Consider the following 20,772-nt stretch of genomic DNA (forward strand, 5'->3'; position numbering starts at 1 on the left):
ATGGAGGTCAAAGACAACAAATATACAGAAAACTATATTAAAATATAATCAGTGGTTCTATGGGCCTCATTATAAGTATGGCGGTCTGGGAACTACGGTACCGGTAAGCATATCGATACCGTCATTCCCGGACCGCCATACTACGAGCTGTGCTCTATCAGCCCACCAGGTCTGGCCTGGCGGGCAGAGCGGCACCCCCGAGTGCAGCATGTTGGATGCGCCAGCACCGTCGTTGATGGTGCCGGTGCATCCGATGTCACCATTCACATTGAGCCCTATGGGACTCAAATGAGAATGGGGACTGACAGGCACCAGCACCCAGCAATGGAGGAATTACCGGGTCCAGCAATGTCAGAATTACCTGGTAATTCCTCATTGACGGGTGCCGGAACAAATGCAACTCCAGCGGCAGCCGTGCCTGTTTTACAGGCACGACTACCGCCAGGGTTATAATGAGGCCCTATGTCTCCTGGTCACTGAAGAGGTTGCTCATAAAAAGGCCTTTTTATCTCATCTCGAAGTTGACTCTTCTGGGGTACCAGGAAACACCCTATATCTCTCAATGTGTTGTTCCACCCAATGAATCGTCCTTATTAGCTTTAATGGCTTGGTACCAACTTTCTCTCCTCTGGAAAATCAATCCCTTCATTACAGAAAACAACCTCAGATCCTCTTTCCAAGCCTTGGTCATCCCCGAATTGTATGGTGGCAATGTGGTTTTGGAAGGCCTTTCCGGCAACTACCCTGGCACCCCTGAAATGTGTCCTGCATACAGCAGCATCACCCATTAAGGAACTCTGCATATTGAACCATTTCATCCGACCCTCATCGAAATGCACTGGCTCCCACTGCAAGCCTGTATTATCATCAAATCCTGTGGCATCATCGGTAAGGCTATAACCCTGAAGTCTGAAGGCAAGTCCCTGTACACTCACACCTGAGAGAAAACAACCTGCTGGGGAAGAAAGGCCCAAGTCGATCTTGTAAGGATAACAAGTTTTAATCTCACAAACAGATGAGAGCAACAGCAAACAACTCTGCTACCAAGAACGATCTGCTGAAAGAAAGTACAGGCAGAGGCTTAAGAAGAGACACATCGTCATAGTGACGCAATACATACAGTAAATACCTGCACAGCTGGTTGGTGTGTGCCTATAGAGCATCCGCCTGCTCCATAAGGGATACCAGGTCATTGGTTTCAGCACAGTCCATCCATCTTCCATCACATGGGTGCTGCGAAGATCAACCTTTTCTCACTGACGAAGGTCAAAGAACAAATAAACTACACTCCTAACACAAAGCTACTTTATCATTATACTGTGCACCTTGCAGGCTATACGACTGGCACAAAGGAGGTTCTGGGGCACTCTAACTTTTACACACACATGTCACTCATTCCCTTCTGCGCCATCTGACTCCAAGATCTCCAACGTCATTCTGAACTATAATTTATCCCCAGCACCTTGCAATACAATTCATATCATTTTAGCTCAAAGACGTGCAATGTCCATCCTCCTTGAACATTTCAGGACTTGTTACTTTGGGGTTGGTGGTCCAGGGGCACCTTGCACCATGGAATTCCGGGATTTTGAGGTTTAGTCAGTTATATGAGATAAACATTTGTGGTTGCTAGGGATGGGCCTGGTAATGCTTTGGCCAGTGTGAGATAACATGCACACCAGGTGCCTGTCTATGATCGCAGCCTTGTAGGGCATATTGCTTGTGGATAGAAAATCATCTTTGCAACACTGTTAGAACAATGAATGAGTTTTATGACAGTCAGGGGTGTGGGTTGCCCTCATGGGAGCTCGGGCACGGCTGGAGATTTGGCATGTCCCGCAATTAGGGCCTAGTGCATGAAATGTCACAATCGCCGTGCATGCCTTGTCTCCGAACTATGCTTACTAACATCTACACAAAGTGCACTAACTTATTTTCAAAATAGCAGTCTTGGTCACAGCTTGGGCTACACTATGTTGGTTGATTGTATTGGGGTGGGTCCGACCATTGTCCCCTTACCCCCTGGCCCATCATAGTGCTTTGAATGCCGCTCACCTTACTCTAAAGCACTTAGGCGGTGGGACAGGGTTGCCCCCTTCCCAACAAGTCCCCACGTTACCTCACTGAAAATGTCAGCATCTCAAGAGGCCTGCGATCCCCCAGAAATAAGGACATGTGCAGACCTGAAGTACATTGGTGCAGGAAGGAAAGAACCAGAAGACTTAAGTGTACCAGAGGGACTGTGGGTCACACTACAAGCGCACTGTTCCGGCTCCCAGGGCCCAATGAACCCTCCCCAGTACACAGATGGAAGACTCACCCAAGCTCAAGTAAGAACTGTCATTTATTACACAAACAGACAGGGATCATACAGGACATTTGAAATCTCCCAGACTCACATCGCCTGAGCCTGAGTCAGGAGTTTTTGTACCATTCTGAAATCACAGCTCGGGGGGTCTTCCCCAAAAACCTAAGAGACTGCCTGATTGAGTGATTGGGTGGAATCACCTGTGGCTGGCAAATGTAGATATTACGCTGTTGGTCCTCACATGTCAGGTGGCTCGCCTGCCCCTTCCCCAATAAAATATCTATTACATTGTTGCAAGGTCGCAGGATTACCATTGGCCCTTGCCCTCTGCCATCCACCCCTGGATTTCTGTTCCCTGATTGAATGGAGCTGATCTTGCCAGGCCTGGGACCCAGCTCTGTTCTCCAGCACTCAGTGCACCTTCTCAAGGTGATGAGAAAGACTATGTTTTACAATGTAATTGTTAGTGCTACCACTTTTGCCTGTGAGAGTACCCTCAGTGTTGCAACATTGTTAAATAATCCATGTTTCACTTCATGTCTGTGTTACTGAGAACTGTTTGTCTTCCCACCGCGGGTGAATTACCATTGTCTGGCTCAGCTGCATCACGTGGTGGAGGACAGCAAAATCAAGCTCGCTGGTCTGCAATTTGTGAGGATTTATTCTGCTCTTCTGCAGATGGCCCGGTGTCTCTTGGCTTTGGAATGTTCTGCTTGTCTCTAACCTTGGCTAAAAGCCCTGGCCTGCTATTCTGTGCAGCCTAGTTCGAATCTTCTTCATCTCTCGGCGTGTGGCGTGTGGCCTCATGTTACCTCATTACAGTTATACTATGATTTCTATATATCTATACTGTGCTATGTTTCCTATAGGTTAGTCATCTTTTGGTCCTCCCAGGCTCCTTATATGATCTTTTAGTTCCATAAGGTTAGTTGCAATAAGCATCTGCAAGCTTGCTCTGCATATCTTGTTTTGCCTTGCATTCAGCGTTTCTGCACTTGGCTAATGAGGAAAAATAATAAAATCTTTTGACATTATGTATATGTATCTGTCCTTAATCTACAGAACTATGTAAGCATGTTCTTCATGTGCGCACGTGTGTGTCCTTTTAACTTCGTGCATGGTTGCGAATTTGATTCATGACTTATATTGCTTTGTCGTGGTGTCACTAATGATGTCAGCACAATGGTTTTCCGTTATTAGTCAATCTGATCCATCGAGGGATTTGGATCCATGATCAGGGTAGCGGTGCCTGTATCCATAAAGACGTTGACTGGATAAGGTTGAATGGCTGTTTAAGAGAATATTTGCTCGCATATGTGGATGTCACAGGCCTTTCTGGGGACTGTCCAGACAGTGAGTTGCTTTGTGCGTTCTTGACTCTTTGTGCTGTCATGCTGATGGGGGTGAGGATGGGCATTCCAGGGTCCCTCTCTTCAAGGCCTTCTCTGTCTATGATCAAAGACTCTGAAACCTCCTCCCCGTCAACAGCAGGCAAGCCCCATCACTTCTACAGTTCATCAAAGAGCTCAAGACCTTCATCTTCAAAGAATACCCCTCCTTAACACCTAGACCCAAAGAGCCTCCATTCCCCACCATACCTGAAACTCAGTGATCTGCTCCTCACTTTTTACTCCCCTGGTTGCTTGTAGATCCCTTGCTGCCAATTGCCCACCCTGCCCTTTTAGCTCTCTGCCCCCATTTTCTCTGCTTCTGGCACTATGTTGCTTCCCACAGCTAGGTGTGCCCTCAATAAATACCATAATAATAATGATAATAAAAAACGTGTACAAGACGCATACAATATATTGTGGCCACAGGTATTTCTGAACAGGATTGTTGCTGAACTAACATCTCACTTTAACTAAGTACTCACTGCAGGTCAAATACACAATCCAATCTCGAAAACCCAAATAAGAAAACGGTATCAATTATGAAAAAGTAAGATACATAGTTTTATCTCTAGAGAGAATGAATCGTAAGTGGCCATATTCGAGAAATGTTGCACTTGTGCAAATGCATATCTGCATAATATTAGCAATAGACCACATTTGCCCAGCTCCAAAGTGCATTCAAAAAGAGGATTTTCCATTGAGGCCTTAAACTAATGCCATGCAAGTGTCATTAATATGCCCGCTGATGCTGTTAAAATAAATATGATTCCGGAGCTCACAAGGCTGCTTTTACAATGCATTGCTTCAATTTTTCTTAATTGAACCAGTAAGTAGTAGATCCAGGCTTTTATCTAAATACGGAACAGAAATAGTAGATGTTTCAGCTTGTAGGGGATATCGACCCTAGAAGCAGGGCTTTTTGGTGCAAGTCATTATGCTACATTTGATAGAGAGTGCCATTGGTTACTGATCAATAATCCATCCCCCATAACCACATTCTGTGGAATCACGTTGACTAGATGGAAATATCACTTTCCCATTACCTCCATCAAATGTGATGGTGCAATGTGTAATTTCCCATTCTGCAGCAATTGTAATGTTGAATTTGTCATATGGTGATCGGACATATTTTTTAAAAGTGGAAAGTGCCCCCAGTAGACATGATTTTCTTTAAGATGTGATGGAGTGAGTTCAGAGACGGATGAAAAGAAAGCGAGCACAAAGTTAATGCTCACTAAAAAGAGAACATTCTGTTTCCCCCTCTCCCCGAACTTAAAGCAAGCTCTACATCTCTTTATTAAAAACCACCATTGTTTAATTCGAGTATACATGAATCATCATGGTAATAATCAGAGTTACCCAAAGATTCTTATATGACCATGGTGCTGACAATTAACATTGATACCAATAAAATCTTCATTCAGGTCCATAGCCTATCCAGGAGCATGCAGCTGATTCTGGTGAAGTTGTGAAAGCAGGTAGTAGAGGTAGCAATTCATTATTGACTAAACCAGCTTATAAATGATCTAGTTGACTGCAGAAAGCTAAAAATAAATATAGAAACTATTTTACTCCACAATCTCAATAGAAATATCATATTGTCATTGGTCTGACCATTCATTGGATCTATGTAAATGTCTGAGACAATCCTAATGCCTACTGCTCAAATGAGGATTGGAAAACAGGCTCAAATATTCTGATCACTAGTATTCAACTAAAGGTTCAAAGAATTGTCCTTAGCTTCTTACACATCAATCATCTTAAGCCAAAATGTAGGTTGGTTACCAAAACAGGTGTCAGTTTGGCGTCGCTGGCCACAGCTGCAGGATCAACTTACTTCCCATCGTCTTACAGACGATGGCAAACTATGTGAGGTGCTTAAGTCGCTACTCTCCCCACTATCCATGCCATAAACATATGTCATAGTGCCTTTTTGTACTTTCACAAAAGTGCATAGATCTTTCTGACAAGGAACAGATCAGAGGGTCACTAGCAAATGCCTCTACTGAAAACATGTATTAAAAAATAACCCTCTTTCCTGAACCTAAAATACAAAATTAATTAGTGAATGCATTGATCATGTCTAAATTCAACTACTACAATAGATCTGCAAAATCCAAAGAACTCCAACAGTCAAACTTATTAATAAATTGGATGTGCACATGATCTTTGATATCAAGAAATGTGATCATGTATCATGTTTATTTATTTATTTATTGAGCATTTGTATGGCGCCTATACAGCAGAAAGTGTTTACAGGTGCCACAGGCAAGGGGGGAGGCAGGGACAAAGGAGGAAAAACAACATTAAATGGACATATGGATCCTGCATGTGCAGTAAACAAGAAGTGCAAGAGGGTGAGATGCAGTTCAGGGCTAAAGGAAAGGGGGGAGAAGCGGAAAGTGCAAAGGGGAGGGGACCCCAAGGGGCTGTGGTTGGATAAGTGTTAGACAGGGGACTGTAGGGGCTAATGCTGTCTAAGTGCTAGGGAGTACAAAGAGGGCAAGTGCAGAGGGAAACAGGGGAAGGGTAATCAAGTGCCTGAACAAGGGTGGACCGAGGGAAAACGCTGGTTATGGGGTACTGCAGAAGACTGGTTGGAGGAGGACCTGGCCCCTGTTTGACTCAGAAGGGACTGTCAAGGGTTTTGACCCATGTTGAATCAACAGACTGGGTAGATGTGGGGATGAGCTGTCGCCGCCCATTATTCTATCCCAGAACAAACTAAATCAATAGACTGGGTGGATGTGGGGATGAGCTATCGCCGCCCACATTCACGCCAGAATAGGAGAACTGCGCAGTTGGCACGAGACCACTCCAAAGATACAACCTTCTTGTGGGGGGTTCCACATCACCACTCTACTGTAAGGATGCCATCAAAACAATGTTAAGCAAGGGTCCTATACTATCAAGCAAAAGACCACTCTATTGAAATGCAGTAATTCAAGACAACTCAAAAAATGATGCAGTACCGACAAATTCCCCAAGGTGGTGCTAGCAGTCTAAACTCTGACAGGGAAACTGTATTTAGGAGTTGCAAGAGGGGCAGGGACTTCAAAGCTTGTTGGTTAATTGGAAACCTTAGCCACCTGCTGTTCCCAGAGGCCAAGAAGCTGGGAAACCTTAACACCTCAGAGATTCCCACACCAGGAGGCAGGATATCACATGACCCTGTTGATTGATTGAGGAGAGACTTCCAGGCAGCCTGCTGGAGCCCACACAAAAGGCTCTTTCTGTTGAATGGGGTATGTTAATTTTGAGTGTTTCCTGTCAACAGCCCTCTGCCAGCAAGGAGAGACATGTGATCACTGACCCACCCAGACTTCTGGAGGCGGACCCAAACACTTTGGGGAGTTGAATTGCAACAAATATATATTTTATAGAAATAGTGATAACTCATTGTAACCAAATGACAGGAATGTACAACTTTGAGAGTCTTAGTTTGAAAAATGCTCTCACGATTTGAGTCCAAACTCCAATTTGTACCATTTTCTGGGGCAATACCCCGCTAATTATGAATATTGTAGACAATGGGCCTCATTACGACCCTGGCGGTAAGGGGTTAACGCCAGCGTTAGCTGCGCCGACCCCTTACCGCCAATTACGAGGTCCCTTAGCGCCATGGCGCTTTTAACACCTGCTTTTAGCAGGTGTTAAAATCCATGGCGCTAAGGGACCATGGAGTTAATTACGCCACCGTAATTTACGGTGGTGTAATTAACGCCTTCCCCACTCCCATTATGCCCTATGGGGCAAAAATGGGAATGGGGAAGGGTAAATGGGGATTGGGGACTTACCGCCCCGCCGACCTCGGAATGGGGCGGTAAGTCCGCCAACCACCATGGCGTAAACGTAGTTTACGCCATGGTGGTAAAGTCACGGCCCAGGCGGTAACTTACCGCCTGGGTCGTAATGAGGCCCCATGTGTTTAAGCTAGAGACATGGACAATTACTGGGATATATGTGGAAGGGAAATGTACCTTTGTATAATTTTTGATGAAAATCCCATATTACACAACCCACTAAAATCGAAAATAAGTTGCCATTTTTGAATGCAAGCTCCAAGAAATGCCAGAGGCAGAACAGAGACTACCTTAAGCAAGGTGCCATAAGTACATGTAATGTCAACCACTTGTGTACCTGGGAAATATGTATTTGAATCAAATATAGATTTGTGGGCAAATTGACCGGAGGAGGATCCTCTGAACCATAAACAGACCTCATCACTCTGACTCACAACCCAATTCCCCCAATCATGGGAGAGGGAAGAATTGGGCAAATGACAAGTAGAGAGGGGCAGGCTCAGTTATGCCACACACACACCCACTTCCAAAACACATAAAAAGAGACTGCTGGGACAGGTAGAGAGATTCAATTCCATTTTTCTGCGAGACGCTCTGCCGGGAGACTCCAGACTTCACGTCCATCAATCTCCAAAGACCAGAACTTTACCTCAGAACTTAAAGCAATGGCCTAAACCCGCAAACTGAGAACTCTTCTCAGCAGGCCTCAGCATCCTTAAAATCATTTGCAAACTATTCCACAGAGAGCTGTTTGAATTCTTTGCCAAGAACAATTGCCAGAGACCAGACCAGAGATCCAGAGAGACCCAGACCGCTGTGAGCAGAACCGGTGCCTGATTGACCCGCCGAGCAGAGAGAACCGAAGTCCAGTCCAGTTGACCAGATCCGTGACGAGGCCCATTCATTTCAAAATTAGGAGTGAGTATCCGCCAGAACTGTGCAGAACCCAATCTCTTAGTTAAAATAATCTAATTCAAGCTATTTTAACCTAATTAGAACAGCCTCCTAGAAATCGTGTCATCTGTCATTTTTAAAGCTGCACAACTGTCACCTGTCAATTCTGCAGCTGCAAGCTGTCACCTGTCATTTTGAGTTTTACTTTAAATCCGAAAATCTACCTTTATTAAATCATCCGTATCTCCGGAACCGTTTGTGCTAGGAAAAAGATTTAACTTTCACCTGAAAGCTTAGAATCTAGGCTTTCCAACGAACCTAGAACCGACTTCCTTCTCTCTATGCTTTTTCCATAATCGCGAGACACACACTCGCGAAATTTACCGCGATTTGCGATTTGGCCCGATTTCTTCATCTGTAGAAATCAGCAGCTTTTTGCTTCTCTTTGCTAAAATTTGTTTGCAATCTGCTAATCATTCATAGAGCATTGTTAAAGTGAGTCTGAACTAATATAAAGTAGCCATCACCTACCCTGAACCTCTAGAGGGAATTAAAAGCAATTTTAGCACCTTTTCACTTCCTTGCAAACCACATTAAAGTAATTCGCCTGTGTTTAAAACTCATCCCTGTTTTCCCTAAGCTTGCTGGGAGAACTGGAACTGTGTATTGCGTTATAAAGCATGATTTGTTGGGATTCTTGAAGACTGTGTGCTCTCCTTCCATTTCTTGTATTGCATAGGGGGGGAGTGAATTGTCAAAAGAAAAAGTGATCATATTACCTTTTGCTAAAATCATAACAAGTTATTTCTGTACTGCATTTTATTCCACCTTGCGTTTCCTTGAACCATATAAAGCATTCTTTCCCACCTTATTCTTCTGTTCCTATTCATAAGTTACCTCTTGCTGACTACTGCTCATATTCACAAGTGTAATATCCATTATCAATTTATTTATAGAAGTGTGATATATGTGTATATTGTTTACATTTTCAAAAAACCTTTTAATTTGCAAAACAAACCTACTTCTTGGCTCAGTGGGGTCAGGGGGATTCTAAGAGGGGGGTCTTATACAAGGGTTGTCATCCGGAGTATTGAACTGGATATAAAAATACATCAATAAGGGTTTTCCTCAGCATCCCAGACTAGGCATTGACTTAGCTGTAGTGTTGAATGAATATCGCTTACAAAAGTGGGGGCTCGGAGCCGGGATATTCTGGGTTAGATTTACGACTTGTGCAGATTAATACAGTGTGCCAACTGACCAGATACACATATCCGGTTAGATCACCACGCTGTTTTACACTGTGAAAGCATCCCTCAAAGGAACGCTCTAAGGAAACGGTCTGTTTTGCAAAATAAAATACAAACTTCTGCAAGTCAGGAAGGAATTCAAATTCCAGAATGACGACCTTGGTAGATATGAAAATAGCCAGAGAGCACTTCTTACATAAGCTATTTGTGAGAGGTGAGTGGACTCATCAGGACCAAACGGTCTGGTTGCAGGCAATCGCGCAACAGGTCACTGAAACAGGGTCAGATAAATGGAGAGATCAGGGTCCATTACATGTGGCCCTGAGTGAATTATATATGGCTTCTAAGGCCAAAGATGAACACAATAAGATTGCCAGGATAGCGGCATATTTGTATCTATACATGGGAGCCATGCAGGACAAATGTGCTGAAGGCCAAGATCTGGCAAATAGGCAACAGATGGCGTTAGAAAAGGCCCAATCTGACCTGGTCTCTTCTGAGCAGAGGCTGCAGAGGAGACAGGAGTCAGAAAATGATAGTAGGCAGTGTATCATTAAAATAAAAGACGACATGGATATACTGCAACAGGAAAAGACAGACCAGGATACCAGAATTCTGGCTTTGCAGAAGGAGCACCAAGACAGTTTGGACTCCTTACTGCAGAGCCAGAAAAAGCTGGAGCAACAGATCAATTTCAACAGGGCATGCACAGAGCAGGTAGCCACCCTGCAAATCCAACTAGACAGAGAGAAAGAGGAAAGCAATAAATTGATTTTGAAAGACCTGAATACCCAGGCAGAGTTTGATGAAGAACGCCAGAAAGCTGGTGCCTTTCAAAGGCAGAGGGACGACCTGGAGTCACAAATGCAGGCTCTTGGTCAGGAAAGGGATACCTTAGGCCAGGAAGTCTGCCATTTAAAAAGAAAAATTGAAGAAAATCAGTTGGCCCTCCAGGGGCTGGGTGACCTCCAGAAAGAGCATCAGGGCTTGCTAGACCACACCAGGAGGGTGGAGGAGGCTCTGGCAAGAAAGGAGCAGGCCAGTAGGGATGGGACTGAGGAGGTAACCCTCCTGCAGCAGAGACTGGCCCAGTACTCCAGGACCAATCAGGAGGCACAGAGAGAAAATGAAGCTCTCTGTCAGCACAATGATAGGCTCCAGCAACAGGTAGCCATGCAGGAGAGACTGATAGAGTCTAGTAAGGCCTTAACTGAGGAACTGAAAGCACAGGCTCTTGCATTTCAACAGGGAGCAGGGGTTGATTGAGACGAGGTTCGCTGGGAAAGGGAAACGCCTGAGCATAACCTTAGGAGCCCTGGTACCGAGGCCTTCATCTCTCCCAGTCCCTGGACTCTGCCACCCCTATGTCCCCTGGCGCGCATGAGCACAGGGCCACAGGAATGGCAGATTACTATCCAGCCAAAAGTATGGGGCTCATAGGCCAGTACCACCCAGGAATGGAGGGGCGGGCATCCGGGTATGGGCACCCAAGCACAGTGCAATTTAGTGGTGAACCCCAGAGAGAGTAGGCCCATTAAGGGCATCCTGAAAACCTCTGCCCAGTTAGGTCAGTGGGGGGGGATACCCATCAAGTCCTGGCAGCAAGGAGGGATCTGAAGACTCCTCTGAGCGTTACAGGACACAGGAGACCAGGTCCCCACATTCTGCCAGCCATTCCCAGGCTCGCAGAATCCGGGAAAACCTGGAAGATCAGACTGGCACCTCTGGGAGCAGTGCTTCTGAGTCAGAAGATGAATGGACCAGGGTTACCCAAACCAAAAAGGCCAATAAGGCAAAAAGGGCCTTGCTTAAGGACCCATTGAAACAAATAAAGGCAATAAGGAGTGTCATCACGCCTTATCATAAGAACGCCAAGTATTCTGTTTGGGAACACTTGGAGCTCTATGAGCAAATGATGGAGACTTTCCATTTGAAGGTCATAGTAGTGACTCCAGAGGGCACCCCTTGTTTACTAGGGAATGACCTCCTGAGAAGGTTGTCACCCCTAATAGATTGCGTAAACAAGGTCCTCTGGACCCAGACTAGTCGACCAATAAAATTAAAACAGAGTGTCAACCATGTTAGTTTAAACGGCACCTGCCACATGGTTGAACAAAAATCTGACCAAGTAGAATTTCACTTCCAGAACAACCAAATTCCAGACGTGACAGTAATAGCAGTAGGACAACAGACTGGTGATGGGGGGGTCCTCTCTATTTCTGAAAATCAACCTTCCTTCCAGTTTAAGGTGGTATTCTACACTGGAAGGAAACACTCTGAAATTCTTTACTAATCCACAATCAGAAACCTCCCACTCCTATAGTCCAGAAAGATGTGAAATGAGCTCAGAGCCTGGCTGATATTGAGAAAATTGGAGAGCAGTTGTTCATCCCTGTTTAGTTAAATGATGGGAAGGACTCTGTTCTCGCTCGAGTGTGTGTGAACAACGGTAAGAGCTTCATCAGAGAAGCAATGTTCCGCCAACTCCCAAAAGATCCAGCCATTCCCACATTCAAACTGATAGACAAATGGGAAATGGACCTGGAAGCACCTAATTACAAACATCTCCTGCCAAGCAGGTGTATGCTCAAAATCTCCATTGGCAACAAGAGCATAGTCCATAATTGTTGGGTCGTGCGCGACGTCACTGCCGCCTTTTACTTAGGCAGTGACATTCTCAATCGCTTTGCCATTATTTTGGACCTAATAAACTTCAAAGCTTGGTCCCGATTAGCGGATAATCTCATGGGCTTTGATGATCCGGAAAAGCATTTAGGTCAGCTCAATTGCTACCTTATGCAGTTGAAATTCAGCTCAAAGAGGAAGTCACCATCCCAGAAAGGACCCGACAAATCTCCCTGGAAGTGAAAGTTAAAAGAGGACAAAAATTGAAAAACCCTGATGCTTATATACATCTAAATGCTTCTCTTCAACAGCAAGGGTTGGGGGTAAACCCAACTCCATTAGTCAACATAGAACATGACACCATTCCAATAAAGGTGTATAACAGCGACTTAAAGAGTATTACTCTAGCCGCAGGCACCATTATTGGAATGGCGGTTGATGACCGACATTTCTCCATTGACTTAGGAAATGAACTGTTAGGACCGATCCCCAAGGGCTGTTTTGACAGTGAGGACAATACAACACCAGACAGGATTTACACCCGGCATGGGGGGAACTTCCTGGTGTACACTTCTTGCCCTTATGGTAAGGAAGATGTGACTTGTGACTTCAGGAGGGATGAGGTGATTTTCCAGGTCCATGAGGGCTGCCTTTCCCATCTGCAGCCTCCAGTCCAAATCAGCACTCTGACAAGGGACTTCTCCACCCAGCTGGAGGAGGCCGCTGAGATAGCCAAACCAGAAGTCTTTCCAGGCTTCAGGCAGATGGTCGAAGAGAGAGTCAACCTAGCTGATGCCTGCGTGACTTTGGAACAGAAGCAAAAGTTGAAACAAGTTTTCTTGGATTTCCAAGATCTCTTTGCGGTAGACTCAAATGACTGTGGTCACACTGACATCCAAACCACAACAATTCCCACGGACCCTGGAATGACTCCAGTGTTTGTGAAGCAATATCGTTTGCCTCTCGCATCCATGGAGTCCCTTACTGAAATAATTAAGAACCTTGAGTCCCGGGGAATAATCCGTCCAGTACACAGCACTTTCAATAATCCGGTGCTGGGAATATTGAAGCCAAACGGCCAGTGGAGACTCTGCACCGACCTTAGGGAGCTCAACAAACGGGTCCATACTTCCCGATGGCCTCTGCCCTACATTGACCAAGGGCTGGCCCAGATTCAAGGGTCACAAGAATTCACTGCAATAGACCTGACCAATGGATACTGGACCGTGCCTGTCAGTAGGGAGGACCAATACAAACTGGCTTTTACCTTTGGGGGCCAGCAGTACACCTGACCTGTACTCCCTTCGGATACCTCAACTCCGGCAATGAATTCAACATTTTCTTACATAAGGCCATGCCCGACCTGGGTGCGAGGGGTAACCTGGCTTATGTAGATGATGTCCTCATCAAAAGTTCATCTGTGGAGGAACACATAGCGGAGATCCGTTATGTTCTGACACAGTTGAGGGCCACCGGAGCAAAACGTTCCTTTCAGAAAGCACAGTGGTGTAGAACCCGTGTTAATTTCTTAGGGCATGAGATTACTCCTCACGGTCTCTGTCCCCAAGAAAAGAAAGTGGAAGCACTCCAGAATCTGAAGGATCCCACAACTCTGCGGGAACTAAGGAGCCTCCTTGGACTGACTAATTACAGCAGAAAGTTCATTGAGGGCTACGCAGAGATCACTAGACCCCTGATTCATCTCCTGAAGGGGGGTGTCAAGTGGGAATGGGGACCAGAACAATACGAGGCAGTAAGACAACTCAAAAGAAGCCTCTCACAAGCGCCTTGCCTAGCTTACCCTGTCAGAAACCCTGGAGACAGGGTTCTCTAATACATGCTTGACGGCAGTATTATACCAAAAGCATGACAAGGTCAATAAAGTAATCTCCTATGCAAGCAAAACTTTATCCTCTGTGGAGGAAACATTCAACGATTGTGAGAAGGCACTCCTGGCAACGGTGTGGGCATTGAAGAATTACCGCCCGTTTATCCAGGGGGAACACATCATAGTGGAGACTCCACACCAGCCTCTGCAATATCTCCAAAGTGACAGAATCCAGTCCGGAAATGTGAGTAATTCCCGGATTACTTCCTGGATTCTGTCAATGCAAGGCTTTCCTGAAGAGGTCAGATATGGCCAAAACAAGAAGAGTCCCCTTGCGCAAGGTCTGGCTGACTTGCATGATTGTGCCAGAGAAAACTGTCTCGAGGACGAAAGTCTAAAAATCAAGGACAACATGGAGGCATACCTTAATTCCCCACACAAAGTCTTTGAAGAAGACAAGTGTGAGGGAATGCCCACTGTCTATGTGGATGGATGCTCGTACCATGTTGACGACAACGGGGAGAAAGAACTGGTGGCCGGCGTAGGGAATGCATGGGTGAATGAGTCACCAGAACCCTCCGCTGGATACAAAATTGGTCCCCGAAGTAGTCAGGTGGCAGAATTGATGGCTGTGCATCAGGCCATCCTCACTGCTGTCCAACATCAACTCCACGAACTGGTCATAATCACAGATTCGGATTATGTACGGAACGGGTTTGTGGAGCACCTGGTTAATTGGAAAACCAGAGACATGTTATGTGCTAATAACAAACCCTTGAAACATGGGAAGTTAATTCAAAACATTGCTGATCTGGTCACATCGAATGGAATGACCATCTACTGGAAAAAGATCAAGGGTCATTCCAAAGTAGAGGGACCAGACAAACCTGGAAATGACTTAGCTGATCAGCTGGCCAAAACCGGGGCCATCCAAGGGGATCTAATAGAAATAGAGTCCCTATTGGGGGAAATCCAGGTCACTGCTATCACTAGGTCCCAGACAAATGCTCACAATGATCTTTCAACTGCACAATGGAGTAAGGAGACCCCTGATGCTGATTTAATTACAGCTCAGAAGGGGGATCCAATAATTGGTAAGTTTTACCAACACATTGAGGACCCTGAGAACTTTCCCCTGACAGATACCGATTACATTGGGAAAGAGGACCTAAGAGTGTTGATGAAATGTCCAAAAAGGTTCCGAATCCAAGACGGTTTGTTGCTAAGGAAATCCCAAGCTGGCCATGATCAGTGGGTGGTCCCTACCTCATTCCGAAGCCTGATGTTAAGTCACGCCCATGATGCGGCCACCGCTGGTCATAGGGGGTTTCACACAACACTGGAAATCTTAAGAGAGGTTGCATACTGGCCACACATGGGACAGGACCTCGACCAATACTTGAAGGGGTGTCTTGTGTGTGCACAATTTCAGCCATCATCCCTCACACACCGTGCGCCTCTCCAAAAGAGGGGGATGACACTGCCATGGTCAAATTTGCAAATCGACTTTGTAGGCCCTGTAATTCGCTCGTCTAGAGGAAACAAATAGATGTTGACCGTTACATGCTTGTTTACCAAGTGGGTAGAATGTCTCCCAGCCCCAAACTGCAAGGCAGAAACAGCAGCTGCCCTGATGATTAACCACATCTTTTCCCGTTTTGGTCTACCTCAAAGGATTGAGTCAGACAGAGGTAGCCACTTCACCAGTGAAGTAATGACAAAGATGTGGGAGATACTGGGGGTTAAAAGGAAGCTACACATTGCTAACAGGCCAGCTTCTTCTGGAGCAGTTGAAGGCTACAACCGGACAATTGTGAGCATATTAAAAAAGTTTGTGGCAGATTCTGGGCCAAGTTGGGATATCCGACTACATCTGGTCCTAATGGCCATCAGATCTACCCCTTCATCTGCAACCAAAATGTCACCATTTGAGTTGATGACGGGGCGCAAGATGGTGCTTCCCCAGCATTTGCTCTACAGGACCCAAGAGCAGACACTGATAAATGCCTCCACAACTCATGAGTATGTGGAGAATTTAAGGAAACACTTTCAACATGCTTTTGCCTATGCTCAGCGGAATCTAGAAAGATCAGCCGAGAGCATGAAGACCCACTATGATTTAAAAACTACCTGAAAGGAATATAAGGTGGGTGATCGGGTCTATCTATACAATTTCCAAAGGAACCAGGCCAAACAGCGAAAATTCTTGCCTACATGGAAGGGATTGTTTGAAATTATAGACAAGATCTCCCCTGTTGCCTATAAGATCTGCATCCCCAAAGGCAGTTCGGCAGAGGGGAAAGACAAGTGTGTACATATAAATCAGCTAAAGTGTTGCCATCCCAGGCACACTCTGCAACAACTGGAAGAGTCCTCTGCAATACCAGAGCACCAGTACTCAACTAAAGGTTCAAATAATTGTCCTTAGCTTCTTACACATCAATCATCTTAAGCCAAAATGTAGGTTGGTTACCAAAACAGGTGTCAGTTTGGCGTCGCTGGCCATAGCTGCAGGATCAACTTACTTCCCATCATCTTACAGACAATGGCAAACTATGTGAGGTGCTTAAATTGCTACTCTCCCCACTATCCATGCCATAAACATATGTCATAGTGCCTTTTTGTACTTTCACAAAAGTGCATAGATCTTTTTGACAAGCAACAGAGGGTACTAGCAAATGCCTCTACTGAAACCATGTATTCAAAAATATCCCTCTTTCCTGAACCTAAAATACAAAATTAATTAGTGAATGCATTGATCATGTCTAAATTCAACTACTACAATAGATCTGCAAAATCCAAAGAACTCCAACAGTCAAACTTATTAATACATTGGATGTGCACATGATCTTTGATATCAAGAAATGTGATCATGTATCATATTTATTTATTTATTTATTGAGCATTTGTATGGCGCCTATACAGCAGAAAGTGTTTGCAGGTGACACAGGCAAAGGGGGAGGCAGGGACAAAGGAGGAAAAACAACATTAAATGGACATATGGATCCTGCATGTGCAGTAAACAAGAAGTGCAAGGGGGTGAGATGCAGTTCAGGGCTAAAGGAAAGGGGGGAGAAGCGGAAAGTGCGAAGGGGAGGGGACCCCAAGGGGCTGTGGTTGGATAAGTGTTAGGCAGGGGACTGTAGGGGCTAATGCTGTCTAAGGGTAATCAAGTGCCTGAACAAGGGTGGACCGAGGGAAACGCTGGTTATGGGGTACTGCAGAAGACTGGTTGGAGGAGGACCTGGCCCCTTTTTGACTCAGAAGGGACTGTCAAGGGTTTTGACCCATGTTGAATCAATAGACTGGGTAGATTTGGGGATGAGCTGTCGCCACCCATTATTCTATCCCAGAACAAACTAAATCAATAGACTGGGTGGATGTGGGGATGAGCTATCGTCGCCCACATTCACGCCAGAATAGGAGAACTGCGCAGTTGGCACGAGACCACTCCAAAGATACAACCTTCTTGTGGGGGGTGCCACATCACCACTCTACTGTAAGGATGCCATCAAAAAAATGTTAAGCAAGGGTCCTATACTATCAAACAAAAGACCACTCTATTGAAATGCAGTAATTCAAGACAACTCAAAAATGGATGCAGTACCGACAAATTCCCCAAGGTGGTGCTAGCGGTCTAAATTCTGACAGGGAAACTGTATTTAGGAGTTGCAAGAGGGGCAGGGACTTCAAAGCTTGTTGGTTAATTGGAAACCTTAGCCACCTGCCGTTCCCAGAGGCCAAGAGGCTGGGAAACCTTAACACCTCAGAGATTCCCACACCAGGAGGCAGGATATCACATGACCCTGTTGATTGATTGAGGAGAGACTTCCAGGCAGCCTGCTGGAGCCCACACAAAAGGCTCTTTCTGTTGAATGGGGTATGTTAATTTTGAGTGTTTCCTGTCAACAGCCCTCTGCCAGCAAGGAGAGACATGTGATCACTGACCCACCCAGACTTCTGGAGGCGGACCCAAACACTTTGGGGAGTTGAATTGCAACAAATATATATTTTATAGAAATAGTGATAACTCATTGTAACCAAATGACAGGAATGTACAACTTTGAGAGTCTTAGTTTTAAAAATGCCCTCACGATTTGAATCCAAAATCCAATTTGTACCATGTTCTGGGGCAAAACCCCGCTGATTATGAATATTGTAGACAATGTGTTTAAGCTAGAGACATGGAAAGTTACTGGGATATATGTGGAAGGGAAATGTACCTTTGTATAATTTTTGATGAAAATCCCATATTGCACAACCCACTAAAATCAAAAATAAGTTGCCATTTTTGAATGCAAGCTCCTAGAAACGCCAGAGGCGGAACAGAGACTACCTTAAGCAAGGTGCCATATGTACATGTAATGTCAACCACTTGTGTACCTGGGAAATATGTATTTGAATCAAATATAGATTTGTGGGCAAATTGACCAGAGGAGGATCCTCTGAACCATAAACAGACCTCATCATTTTGACTCACAACCCAATTCCCCCAATCATGGGAGAGGGGAGAATTGGGCCAATGACAAGTAGAGCGGGGCAGGCTCAGTTATGCCACGCACACACCCACTTCCAAAACACATAAAAAGAGACTGCTGGGATAGGTAGAGAGAATCAATTCCATTTTTCTGTGGGACGCTCTGCCGGGAGACTCCAGACCTCACATCCATCAATCTCCAAAGACCAGAACTTTACTTCAGAACTTAAAGCAAGGGCCTAAACCCACAAACTGAGAACTCTTCTCAGCAGGCCTCAGCATCCTTAAAATCATTTGCAAACTATTCCACAGCCGGGCGAGCTGTTTGAATTCTTTGCCAAGAACAATTGCCAGAGACCAGACCAGAGATCCAGAGGGACCCAGACCGCTGTGAGCAGAACCGGTGCCTGATTGACCCGCCGAGCAGAGAGAACCGAAGTCCAGTCCAGTTGACCAGACCCGTGACAAGGCCCATTCATTTCAAAATTAGGAGTGAGTATCCGCCAGAACCCAATCTCTTAGTTAAAATAATCTAATTCAAGCTATTTTAACCTAATTAGAACAGCCTCCTAGAAATCGTGTCATCTGTCCTTTTTAAAGCTGCACAACTGTCACTTGTCATTCTGCAGCTGCAAGCTGTCACCTGTCATTTTGAGTTTTACTTTAAATCCGAAAATCTACCTTTATTAAATCATCCATATCTCCGGAACCGTTTGTGCTAGGAACGAGATTTAACTTTCACCTGAAAGCTTAGAATCTAGGCTTTCCAACGAACCTAGAACTTCCTTCTCTCTATACTTTTTCCGTAATCGCGAGACACGCACTCGCGAACTTTACCGCGATTTGCGATTTGGCCCGATTTCTTCATCTGTAGAAATCAGCAGCTTTTTGCTTCTCTTTGCTAAAATTCGTTTGCAATCGGCTAATCATTCATAGAGTATTGTTAAAGTGAGCCTGAACTAATATAAAGTAGCCATCACCTACCCTGAACCTCTAGAGGGAATTAAAAGCAATTTTAGCACCTTTTCACTTCCTTGCAAACCACATTAAAGTAATTCGCCTGTGTTTAAAACTCATCCCTGTTTTCCCTAAGCTTGCTGGGAGAACTGGAACTGTGTATTGCATTATAAAGCGTGATTTGTTGGGATTCTTGAAGACTGTGTGCTCTCCTTCCATTTCTTGTATTGCATAGGGGGGGAGTGAATTGTCAAAAGAAAAAGTGATCATATTACCTTTTGCTAAAATCATAACAAGTTATTTCTGTACTGCATTTTATTCCACCTTGCGTTTCCTTGAACCATATAAAGCATTCTTTCCCACCTTATTCTTCTGTTCCTATTCATAAGTTACCTCTTGCTGACTACTGCTCATATTCACAAGTGTAATATCCATTATCAATTTATTTATAGAAGTGTGATATATATATATATATTGTTTAAATTTTCAAATAAACCTTTTAATTTGCAAAACAAACCTACTTCTTGGCTCAGTGGGGTCAGGGGGATTCTAAGAGGGGGGTGTTATACAAGGGTTGTCATCCAGAGTACTGAACTGGATATAAAAATACATCAATAAGGGTTTTCCTCAGCATCCCAGACTAGGCATTCACTTAGCTGGAGTGTTGATTGAATATCGCTTACAGGACGAGCAAGCTAATAGTAGCAGCAGAGGGAGATGTTAGCCAGGGAGGGGGAAAAGGAAAGTCTTGAGAAGCTTCCAGAACTTAAGACGTTCCGTCTCAAGTCTGAGAGGAGCAGGGAGGCCATTTCAGAGGGTTGCACCTGCCGAAGAAAGAGATCTACCCTCCACTCTCTGCTGGAGGAAATGTCTGACCTGCTGAGAGTTAGAGCTAGAGGACCGATTGCATTTCACTCCATTCACTGGCTCCTAATCCAACACTGGATCACATTCATATTGTAATGCACCATGATCAAAGCCACCTGGTGCCTTGCACCAAAGTACATTAGAAGTAGGCAGGGCCAATATACCCAGAGTCGGACTGAACACTCTACAGCATCAAACAGTCTGATCTAACCAATGTCCTAAAGTTTGAAACAACCTTCCTCTCACACCCATATTTCTTTAGGAAACTCCTGAAATTCAGACTCTTCCTACACAGCTTACCAGTGAGACTTTAGCAAGGGCCTCCTTCTTTATTTATTTCAGATATGTGAATAACTCGATTTCTTTGTAGAT

The sequence above is a fragment of the Ambystoma mexicanum genome, chromosome 2p, assembly GCF_040938575.1.
Source record: "Ambystoma mexicanum isolate Mex_15411 chromosome 2p, UKY_AmexF1_1, whole genome shotgun sequence".
NCBI classification, from domain to species: domain Eukaryota; kingdom Metazoa; phylum Chordata; class Amphibia; order Caudata; family Ambystomatidae; genus Ambystoma; species Ambystoma mexicanum.